Source organism: Coregonus lavaretus, assembly GCF_964263955.1.
Source record: "Coregonus lavaretus genome assembly, chromosome: 33".
NCBI lineage: Eukaryota > Metazoa > Chordata > Actinopteri > Salmoniformes > Salmonidae > Coregonus > Coregonus lavaretus.
Genome location: NC_140020.1, coordinates 24,326,362 through 24,338,610, shown reverse-complemented (window position 1 = coordinate 24,338,610; position 12,249 = coordinate 24,326,362).

Below are 12,249 nucleotides of genomic sequence, written 5' to 3'. Positions count from 1 at the left end.
GGTCTCTTCTCCTTCATCTACACTATTTGAAGTGGATTTAACAAGTGACATCAATAAGGGATCATAGCTTTCACCTGGTAAGTCTATGTCATGGAAAGAGCAGGTGTACCTAATGCTTTGTACACTCAGTGTATATTCCTCAAGTATTATTATATATTTTTTAAATACTAATTTTTTAAGTTGAGTTGTAATTACTTCTTGTCTACCTCTCTGCACCTCCATTCAAGGCTCCATTCAACTGGCTGGAGACCCAAATCCCACTCCCTCTCTACATTCACAAACAGCTACCAGTTCGCTCATTGTTTCTGCTCTAGTGTGTACAGTTACCAGTACATATCCAGTGTACAGTACAATACATGCCCTGCCTCTTAAAGTTTAGTTAAGTAGTAATACTGTTATTATAGTACATTATAAACTGGGTGGGTCGAGCCCTGAATGCTGATTGTCTGACAGCCGTGGTATTCCACGGGTATGACAAAACATTTATTTTTACTGCTCTAATTACGTTGGTAACCAGTTTATAATAGCAAAAAGGTACCTCGGGGGTTTGTGATATATGTCCAAAATACCACGGCTAAGGGCTGTGTCCATGCACTCTGCGTTGCGTTGTACCTAAGAACAGCCCTTAGCCGTGATATATTGGCCATATACCACACCTCCTCTGGCCTTATTGCTTAAGTATCCGATACCAGTATTAGTGTATACCATCCTTATGAACAGAAGTATTGTAAACAATCTAAGTTGAGGAGCAACATAAAGGACAAAGTGACAATTGAGATCCTATCAGTGGCCATTTGAACATATATTTATACTATTTGAAGAAGATGCTCCACTGATCTGAAACTTATTTCCAATTTGTCATCTGTAGGCTACTGTCAGTCACACAAAGTCCCTGCAATTGTTCAGAGTAGGATGTCTTAAACTCTGCCTTGTAGTTTCTGTATATTTACAGAGGAGAAGAATATCCTACAGTGGTTTGTAAAGGAAAGACAGTTTCTGAAGGCAACGTGACCCAGCCTCTGATAGAAGGGTCCGCTTAGTGGAGAATAAAAGCAGAGAAGTATCAGATAAGTTTCAATGAAGGAAATAGGGAAGTCTTCAAGTTCAACATGAAGATAAGGAAGTGACAGAAACACAGAGCCACCGTGTCAGCTCCACCACTAAGCTATCAATCACTATGTCATCTGGGCTTCTTTTATTCACATAGTCACTGGCTGCTAGGAAGTCAAATAGAGGGGAAACACTATCTAACTGTACTGATGATAACTCAATACTACATTAAGTCATAATGCCTCTCTCATAATATGTATCAACACAACATTGTCGACAACTATCTAAATTGCTTATTAGGGCACTTGGAAAAGGTGCTGTAGAAATAAACCAACCCATTATAATACATAAATTCAAAGAGAGGGAAAACATTAATCTTACAACATCTAACCTAAACGATTACTCAATATTATAATTCATAATAGAAGTGTGATTACCGATGCAACATCCGTAACGACTATCAACTATGTTCAGCACATAGAATACTTGGAAAAGCATTAATGGACAAATAAAGCCAAGACATTACTATCAATCAATTGATCTATTGCTACTAATCAATATCAGTCTTGAACCTACGTCACCTCAGTCTCCATGGTTACCTGTCTGAGGTTGCGTGTGACCTTGATGTCGTGCCAGCCGTTGTCGTTGAACTTCCCGTTGACGGGCTCCACGATGGCCTCGAAGGCCCCCGAGCCCAGGTTGATGACCAGGCTCACCGCCCCGTCCTTTAGGGCCAGGTTGACGTAGTCTGCAGACTTCCCCGTGTGGAGTAAGAGACCATTCCTCTGCCACGTCTTGAAGGACAGCGTGATCTCATCGCTGGAGGACTGGATGGGGTTCTGGGACAGGTCGTAGCAGAAGTACTCCGAACCACGGAACGTTGCCACATTCTCTTCTCTCGCTGGAGGTAGAAGAGAAACAGGATGGATGTAAGTTTGTGTTATATTCAAACCTCTTATCCAAAACTTATAGAAGTGTAGAGTCTACGACATTAACGGTGAAACGTGTACTGTATGTCCTGGATGGGAATCAAACGCACAACCCACAAAGAGATTATTGATGGACTCCACAAATCATTGACACAAACAGGAAGCCAACTGTATAATCTATCATATTTGACGGTTAAAACATGACATAATTATGATCCCTTCATACCCTGCAAGTCTTGAATCATGTTAGAGGCACAAAAGGAATTACACAATGACCCAAATAAACATGAGATGTAGGCTATGACATCACCTCCCATGAGAAGACAGGACAGAGAGGCCGATCAATCTAATCCAGTCGCCACGGTAATGTATCTATGAGTCACCATATCAGCTATCCCATAATGTTCTCCTCATACTCGAACGCACGCATCATAAAAACCCAATACATATGACCCTCAGTCGAGGTCTCCATGCTAGCAGACTTCCTATGGAGAGCACAATGGTAACCTGCTACCTGCTAATGGTAGACATAAATCATAGCAGTCATATTTCTCTTATATGGTTTAATATCATTCTGCTGAAATGAAGTATCTTCCTGTATGGGGCTTGTTGCAAGATAGATGGAGTAAGTTGAGACAGGTAAAGGGCAGAGGAGAGAAGGATAGAGAGAGACAGAGAGGTGGAGAGAGGGAAGGATGGAGACAGAGAGGGAGAGAAGGACAGGAAGAGAGAGAGGAGTCTCTCTGTACATGAGGGCCGTTACGGTGGCAGACTATGAAAACATGCCCAGTTGTTCTGACTTCAGAAATGGTGCCTTTTAAACAGCCCTGTTCCTAGAGGACAGACCCGGTACTGCATGTGCCCTCCTCCAACACCTCGCCTAGGCAAGACTGAGGCTCCCACTTCAATTATCTAGCCTGCATGTTTAAAGGAGAACACACCTGCCTGCTGCTGCCTTCAAGGATTGTGTCCTGCTACTGCAACTACAACACTGTGCTGCAGGCATTTCCTTTCAGAAGCTATCACCTTCAGAATAGGCTATCCATGCAATCTTCTCAAGTCTTTACAAAAGCCAGTGTTGTATACATTGTAGCAGAGATATAGTGATCTGTAAATACAATTACTACTAGTTGCGTAATACATTGAACAATTGTTGCTGTTTCTGACTTGAATTGCATATCACATTGTCAATAAGTCAATCACAAGTTCCTGGTCTGAGGGCAGGAGAGGCGGTGTAATACAGATAGAAGGAAAGAGAGACTGCTGCTAGGTTTGGGTTTGTTTTTTGGCCAGACTACATGTAAACACAAGACAGCGTATTGTTGAGCCTGGAGGGAGAGAGGCAGAGAGAAAGAAAGTGAGAGAGACAGAACGAGGAAGAAAGGGAGAGAGAAAGACGGAACAAGAGAGAGAGAGAGCATGAGGGAGAAAAGGAGAGAAATGAAGAGAGAGGCAGTTGTTTGGGATGATTCAGGTCAGAGAGTAATTTTCCCCTTGGCGTAAAACACTGGGCACAACACAGAGACAGCAACATAGACAAGACGAGACGATGGAGGACAACAAAACTCTTCCTTCCTCTCCTCTGAAAGCCTTTTTCAAATATTGCCCTGTCGTTGATGATAATGAACACGTACGGACGCGCACACATGCACGCATGCACACACACACACAGCACATTATTCCTAGTGAGACAGACCGAGTACTGTAGATTACGTCTAGTCTAAATCAAAACCTAATCTCTCTCTCTGTTTACCTCACTGACTTACTGTCTGGTTAGACTGCTCCCACATTCATCATCGGAAGAACCGTCAGATAAGACACTGTACAGACAAACAATAACACATCAATGATAGAAATAATACACTGAAATAATACACCGAAATAATACACTGAAATAATACACTTACAAATACTGAACTTGAGGGGGAGGAAATGGAAATGAAAATAGCTTGCGGGCGGGAAGGTTTACTCTGTAGAGAACTGTATATGTAGTACATATACTAACTAATTCAGAATATTAACACATTTTCAGAGGATGCATTGTGCACTTTCAGTGGATGAATGTCACTCGACATTAACTATAAATAAATGAACCACTTTTTAGTAATGATTTATGAATATGTTTAAATCCCTGATGCATTTCTCTGTAATCCCTATGTGTACTTAGAGTGCTTAATATCTATCTGGGGTTCCTTGTTGCTTTCAGCTTTAATCTCAAACCTTAGACAATGACGACATACTACAGTATAGTCCTTACTACCACAGCCATAGATAAATATAGCTTTTTTTCAGTCGATTACTTGGCGTCACCATATGGGAACAATATGCCACCGAAGCGTGCAACCAATTTCCCATATGGTGATGTCTTGTTCCCTCCTTCACAGAACCAAGGTCACAAAAATCACCTGGACATTTGGCCAACTTGAGAAACCAAAAACGGATATTTCTCTGTTTTTTCCAATCTACTCATGGCAACTCAGGAAGTAACACATAGTCTGTGTCCCAAATGGCACTCTATTCCCTATATAGTGCACTGCATTTGAGCAGGGCTCTGGTCAAAAGTAGGGCACTATAAAGGGAACAGGGTGCCATTTGGGACACAGTCACAGTCTAACTACCAGAAACCTAATGTAAGCAGTAGCCGTACCTTTATGGTAAATAGTAACCCTGTTACTGTATTAAGCTGTAGACTACACTGGTGTTTTCCCAGATAACACGCCTGACACCTGAACCTGTCTGATCTCACCTGACACCCAGGTGCAAGGGGTCGTCACCATAGCAACCCTAGACCATCCCATAGCAACCATAGACCTTCCCACAGCAACCCTAGACCCCACCCCCCATGCATTCTAATCAGATGACAGGTGCCTTGTCTTGGTATCACCTCTCAGACGTCACTCAGGTTAGGATGTCTGCCGACATTGGGTAACTTACAATTAGCTGAATGTATGTCTGTAGACATACAACTATGATGTTACTAGGAGAGTGCAATGTATGCTACAATACGAACATTACAATAGATTATTACTGTAACAATTACAGATCCTTCTGCATTTCATCAACATCAACTACAAGGCATGCATGTAGAGCGTTGCAGTAAATCCCAGTCGGAAATGTATTGGACGGTCAGACTTGGTCTTGGTCTATGGAAAATAGAACAGTATTGATCTCTGCTCTCTAGGTCATTTTCTCTATTTTCAAATCGTCATCAATATTCAATTTCCGTGTGGCTTTGTGTTAGTGATTTATGCTTCATCCGGCAACGCAGTGCAGAGGTTTCGTACGGAGGGTGTGATGCAATTGTAGAGCATCTGGAGGCTTGCAGAGCCCAAATTGAGCTCCGTACAGCGATGCCATGCGCCTCCCAAATTTTGTAACAATACGGAGGGCTCCAACATCTCAGAAGAGAAGAGGTAAGGTCTTGTCTTTTTGTTTAGCCAGTTGCTCGTAATTAGCTGGCTGGCTATAGAGATTAGCCCTTAATCACTACGAGTGATGCGTTTTACATTACATTTACATTTTAGTCATTTAGCAGACAAGACTTACAGGAGCAATTAGGGTTAAGTGCCTTGCTCAAGGGCACATCGGCAGATTTTTCACCTAGTTGGTTCGGGGATTTGAACCAGCAACCTTTTGGTTACTGTCCCAACATGCTTAACCTGTTAGCACACACTCCGCTCTGCTCTGCTCCCGGAAGCGCAAGAAGTATGAATGCTCTGACTTCTGTGGAGGCCGCATCACCGTAAATGCTGCACGGCCACTGCAGACGGCGGATTTACCATAAATCGGCTGGTGTGTGTGTGTGTGTGTGTGTGTGTGTATGTATGTGTGTGTGTGTGTGTGTGTGTGTGTGAGAGGTTTAGATTTCAACATCCAGTGGAACTAATTAGCTCATTCATTTCCATGTCCCTTCCTCCCCCACCCACCCCTCTCCCCCTCTCCCTTCCCCCCCTCTTTCTCCTCTCTCCACTCCTCCTCCCCCCTCTGCCCATACCTATCCCCTCTTCTAGCTGCTTAATTTCAATGTCCCTGCCTCCCCCATTCTCCCCCTATCTCCCCCTCTCCATTCCACTCTCCCGCCATCCTCCTCCCACCTACCCCAGACACCCGCCAAGCAATGTGAACCCGACCACCAGTCCGACCCGGAAGACCTTCCCGCGGGGAATGCTTTGACCCTGCTGAGACACCATTTGTGACCTTTTAAAAATCAGGGCCATGGTATTAAACTTTCATCTTCATCAGAGACTGTCTGTGTGTGTGTGTGTGTGTATGTGTGTGTCTGAGAGAGAGAGAGAGAGAGAGAGAGAGAGAGATAGGTAGGGAGAAAGAGAGCGAGAGAGAGAAACAGACAGAGAGACAGAGAAAGAAGCAGTGGGTTAGAAAGAGAGCGAAAGAGAGAGAGAGAGAGAGAGAGAGAGAGAGAGAGAGAGAGAGAGAGAGAGAGAGAGAGAGAGAGAGAGAGAGAGAGAGAGAGGGGAGGGGAGGGGCTGAAGCTGTCAACTTAAATATGCTCAGCCAGCACTCGACTAAATGAGTTCAGTCAGTTCAGCTCAGTGATGAGGCCTCTATATACAATGTGTTTGGTAAAGGCTGATGTCTCCACCAGCTATAGTGCTGCCCAATTTTTTTGTTTCACTGCACTGGGGATGCCGGGTTTGTTAGCAATGTGTTAGAGGCTAGCTCTTTTTGCAGCCAACATATGCATGCACGTACGCACACACAAACTAGCTGGCTGAAAATGTCAGTTCTAAAGTATAGTGCTAAATTCTGTTGTTAGACAATCATGAGGAGCCCAGGAGAAGAATGGAAGATGGTAGAGGACTGCTATCTTCCCACACAGTGGCAATAGGATCTGGCTCCAGCAGATACCTAATCACGCCACAGACGCTGTGAGACATGCGGGCTCAGACAGGATGTCGAAGGGTCCCAGAGAGGATGGTGCGTTACCGCCACCAACAGCACGGGTGGTGAAATTACATTTAGAATGAAAAGCTAGGTAATAGCTAGTGTGTACTAGCTAGCTAGAGTGCACCAGCTAGCTAGCCTAGCTAGTGTGTACTAGGGGAAAGGCTATGAGGACACACCTGATGCCCAAACCAATATTTAATTTCAGAATGTATAAAAATTAGTTTAAGGGTCAGTATTTGATTAAGGTAAGGGTCAGTTTTAAGTTTTGGCTAGTCGGTTTAAGCATCAGCTGTGTCCTCCCGTGTACTAGCTAACTGCACAAGCAACAGTGATTCACATAACGCCCTGGACCAGAGCTAGTGCGCCGACTGGTACGTGCGTAGCACACTGACGGCCTGGAACAAAGCTACTGGCTCACGCGATACACTAGATCAACAAACGTCTACAGGCTGCGCGAGCACATACCATTTCAGACACAAAAATACCATCTGAGACGCACGTGCATTCACTTTGAAGTTCGCAGACCACACGGCGTCAGCGCTACATAATCTACAGCTGGATGCTTCTCCACAGTGGAGCTACACGTCCTCTCTCTCTCTCTCTCTCTCTCTCTCTCTCTCTCTCTCTTTCTAACCACTGCTTCTTTCTCTGTCTCTCTGTCTGTCACTCTCTCTCTCTCTCTCTCTCTCTGTCTCTCTCTATCTCTATCCCCCCTCTCCCTCCCTCCCTCCCTCCCCATAATTCCCGGGGGAGAGGAGAGACAGGCAGTATTAGTGTGGTGGTGAAGAGCTGTGAGGAGGATTCCCTCTACTCTGCTCCCTCTGGTCTCTCTGACTCTTTCATCTCAGGCCTTACATACACCTTTACTTCACTAGATAACACCTAGTTGACTCTCTGGTTCACACAAGCACACACACGTATGGGCACAGACACACACATGTAAATGCACACACAAACTTACAAACACTGATGAAACATCAGTCTGATATTACTTTAACGTAATCAACATTACCAGTGCTGTCTGCTGAGGATGCATTTTAAACGTCCTCCTTATTCAGTTTTCTGATTGGCTATCAATATGACGTCAATTCTGAGACTAAATGCTGTCATGATGTCGCCCAGTGGGAGGGATCAGGGGCTCAGTAAGCCTCTCTATTGGCTGGTGGCTCTGGAGGCTTTGTGGGGTGAGTGATGAGACTTTACAGTGACAGCAGGGGGTAAAGAGGAGGGGTGGACGGGAGGGAGATGTTTGGGGGATGGGGGGGCATGAGGTTCAAGCCCATCAAGTGAGGCAATGGTGCTGGAGCAGAGGGATGAGGGAGAGAGAGAGAGAGAGAGAGAGAGAGAGAGAGAGAGAGAGAGAGAGAGAGAGAGAGAGAGAGAGAGAGAGAGAGAGAGAGAGAGAGAGAGAGAGAGAGAGAGAGAGAGAGAGAGAGAGAGAGAGAGAGCGAGAGAGAGAGAGAGAGAGAGAGAGAGAGAGGAGAGCGAGAAAGAGGCTGATTTCCCAATGGCTACTTATGCAGGGCCATTAGCCATTTTTTTAAAAGCTGGAGCGGGAAATATGAGGAAGGATGAGGGAAGGATGGAGGAAGTATCAGGACACCTCTGGATCGCCCTTTACACATCCTTCAGCGAACACAAAGGGTTAGAAGCATTGGCAATGCAGGGATAGAGGGATAAAAGAGGAGTGATAGGGGTGTAGTGGAGAGAGAGAGGGCATCAAAGCCAAAGGAACTGAATAATATTAAGAAATGCTATAGATGGAAGGAAAGTAGTGTATAAACCTACCACAAAACAATTAGGCATCAACAAATTCAAATATTTTTAGACAACTTCATGGACAAAACGTTCCACTGTCATAGTGAAGGTGTAAACTTGGCAGTAGAAACCCTAAACTGTCCATTTGACCCTTCAGCTTCATTATCAAATCTAAACATTTCAAACAGACAACCTAAGAAAATTAACAACAATTACAAATGGTTTTATGAAGAATGCAAAAGCCTAAGAAATAAATGTAGAAACCTATCCAACCAAAAACATAGAGACCCAGAAAACCTGAGCCTTCGCCTTCACTATGGTGAATCACTAATACAATACAGCAATACACTACAGAAAAAGAAGGAACAGCATGTCAGAAAGCAGCTCTATTTAATTGAAGAATCCATAGAATCTAACCACTTCTGGGAAAATTGGAACACACTAAACAAACAATAACACAAAGAGTTATCTATCCAAACTGAAGGTGTATGGATAAACCACCTCTCCAATCGTTTTGACTCTATAACAAATAACAAACAGCAAAAACATATATATGATCAATTCTTAGAATCAGCTATTAAAGACTGCCTGAACCCACTGGAATCTCCAATTACATTGAATGAACTACAGGACAAAATACAAACGCTCTAACCCAAAAAGGCCTGTGGTGTTGATGGTATCCTAAATTAAATTATAACATATACAGACCACAAATTTCAATTGGCTATACTTAAACTCTTTAACGTCATCCTCAGCTCTGGGATCTTCCCCAATATTTGGAACCAAGGACTGATCAACCCAATCCACAAAAGTGGAGACAAATCTGACACCAATATCTACCGTGGGATATGTGTAAGCAGCAACCTTGGGAAAATATTTTGCATTATCAATAACTGCAGACTTGTACATTTCCTCAGTGAAAACAATGTACTGAGCAAATGTCAAATTGGCTTTTTACCAAATTACCGTACAACAGGCCATGTATTCACCCTGCACAACCTAATTGACTCAATATGGCATAAGGGTCTGCTATACAATTGATGGAAAGCAGTGTTCAGGGTAAAACATACGACATTATAAAATCCATGTACACAAACAACCAGTGTGCGGTTAAAATTGGCAAAAAAACACACATTTCTTTCCACAGGGGCCGTGGGGTGAGACAGGGATGCATCTTGAGCCTCACCCTCTTCAACATATATATCAACAAATTGGGGAGGGCACTAGGACAGTCTGCAGCACCAGCCTCACCTTACTAGAATCTGATGTCAAATGTCTACTGTTTACTGATGATCTGGTGCTTCTGTCCCCAACCAAGGAGGGGCCTACAGCAGCACCTATATCTTCTGCACAGATTCTGTCAGACCTGGGCCCTGACAGTAAATCTCAGTAAGACAAAATTAATGGTGTTACAAAAAAGGTCAAATTGCCAGGACCACAAATACAAATTCCATCTAGACAACGTTGCCCTAGAGCACACAAAAACTATACCTACCTCTTCCGAAACATCAGCACCACGGGTAACTTCCACAAAGCTGTGAACGATTTGAGAGACAAGGCAAGAAGGGCCTTCTACGCCATCAAAAGGAACATAGCATTTGACATCCCAATTAGGATCTGGCTAAAAATACTTGAATCAGTTATAGAACCCATGGTTTATGGTTGTGAAGTCTGGGGTCCGCTCACCAACCAATAATTCACAAAATGTGAAATTCTACAACCACCTAAAAGGAAGCGATTCCTAAACATTCCATAACAAAGCCATCACCTACAGAGAGATTAACCTAGAGAAGAATCCCCTAAGCAAGCTGGTCCTGTGTCACGCCCTGGCTCTGGGACTCTTATATGTTGAGCCAGGGTGTGTAGATTCTATGTGTTTGTGTTTCTATGTTAGGATCTAGTTCATGTGTATCTATGTTGGCCGGGGTGGTTCTCAATCAGAGGCAACGAGAATCAGCTGTTGCTTGTTGTCTCTGATTGGGAACCATACTTAGGCAGCCTGTTTGGCACAGTGTTTTGTGGGATCTTGTTCCGTGTTGGTTTGTGTTTGTTACCAAGGACTTCACGTATCGTTTTGTTGTTTTTGTTCGTGTGGTGAATATATAATAAAGTATGTTCGCATTCCACGCTGCGCATTGGTCCAATCCTTTTGACGATCGTGACATCCTGGGGCTCTGGTCACAAACACAGACTCCACAGAGCCTCAGGACAGCAACAGCAACACAATTAGACCCAACCAAATCATGAGAAACAAAAAGATAATTACTTGACACATTGGAAATAATTTACCAAAAAACAGAGCAAACTGTATTTCTATTTGGCCTTAAACAGAGAGTACACAGTGGCAAAATACCTGACTGTGTACAGACTCAGTCAGCATAGCCTTGCTATTGAGAGAGGCTGCCGTAGGCAGACCTGGCTCTCAAGAGAAGACAGGCTATGTGCACACCGCCAGAAAGTAAGGTGGAAACTGAGCTGCACTTCCTAACCTCCTGCCAAATGTATGACCACATTAGAGACACATATCTCCCTCAGATTATACAGACCCACAAAGAATTTGAAAACAAACACAATTTTGATAAACTCCCAGCAAGATGTGTGACCTGTTGCCACAAGAAAGGGGAAACCAGTGAAGAACAAACACCACTGTAAATACAGCCCATATTTATGTTGATTTATTTTCCCTTTTGAACTTTAACTATTTGCACATCGTTATAACACTGTACATAGCCATAATATGACATTTGAAAACTTTTGTGAGTGTAATGTTTACTGATCATTCTTAATTGTTTATTTCACTTTTGTTTATTATGTATTTCACTTGCTTTGGCAATGTAAACATATTTTTCCCATGCCAATAAAGCTATTTTGAGTTGAATTGAGAGAGAGTGAGAGAGAGAGCGAGAGCGAGAGCGAGAGAGAGAGAGAGAGAGACAGAGAGAGAGAGAGAGAGAGAGAGAGAGAGAGAGAGAGAGAGAGAGAGAGAGAGAGAGAGAGAGAGAGAGAGAGAGAGAGATGTAGTGGAGAAAGAGGAGTGATAGGGGTGTAGTGGAGAGATGGGGATGTACTGTGTGACTAAGCAAGAAGGATCACTGCCAAGTAAATCTCACATCATGTGTGAAGGACAAACTCCTGTCACTCTCATTCGTTTTCTCTCAGTTAATTTACTATTTACAGTACATACAGTATGCTGTACTGTGGCAGTTTCTATATGGCATCCACAAGGATACGGTCTTGATTTGCAATGTCTGCATGTGTATTTCTTGAAGTATCTATTACTCTGTGTTTCTCCTGTGTGGGTATTCCTCAGTGTGAGTCTATTTCCACGGTGTGTGTGTGTGTGTGTGTCTCAATGTGTGTGTATTTTCACGATGTGTGTGTAGAGGGTAGAGGCAGAGCCCCTTGGAGCGTGACAGGCCAGACTCCCCGGAACCTTATTGGTCATTCTCTCCCTTGTCAGAACACACACACATAGAAACACACAAGCACACACCTAGACAGGCAGGCAGCAGGCAGGCACACTCACACACCGCCAATATCTAACCACATCACAAAATATCTGTCAGGACGCTGCCGTTCCACTCGCCAGAGCCTCTCCATATCG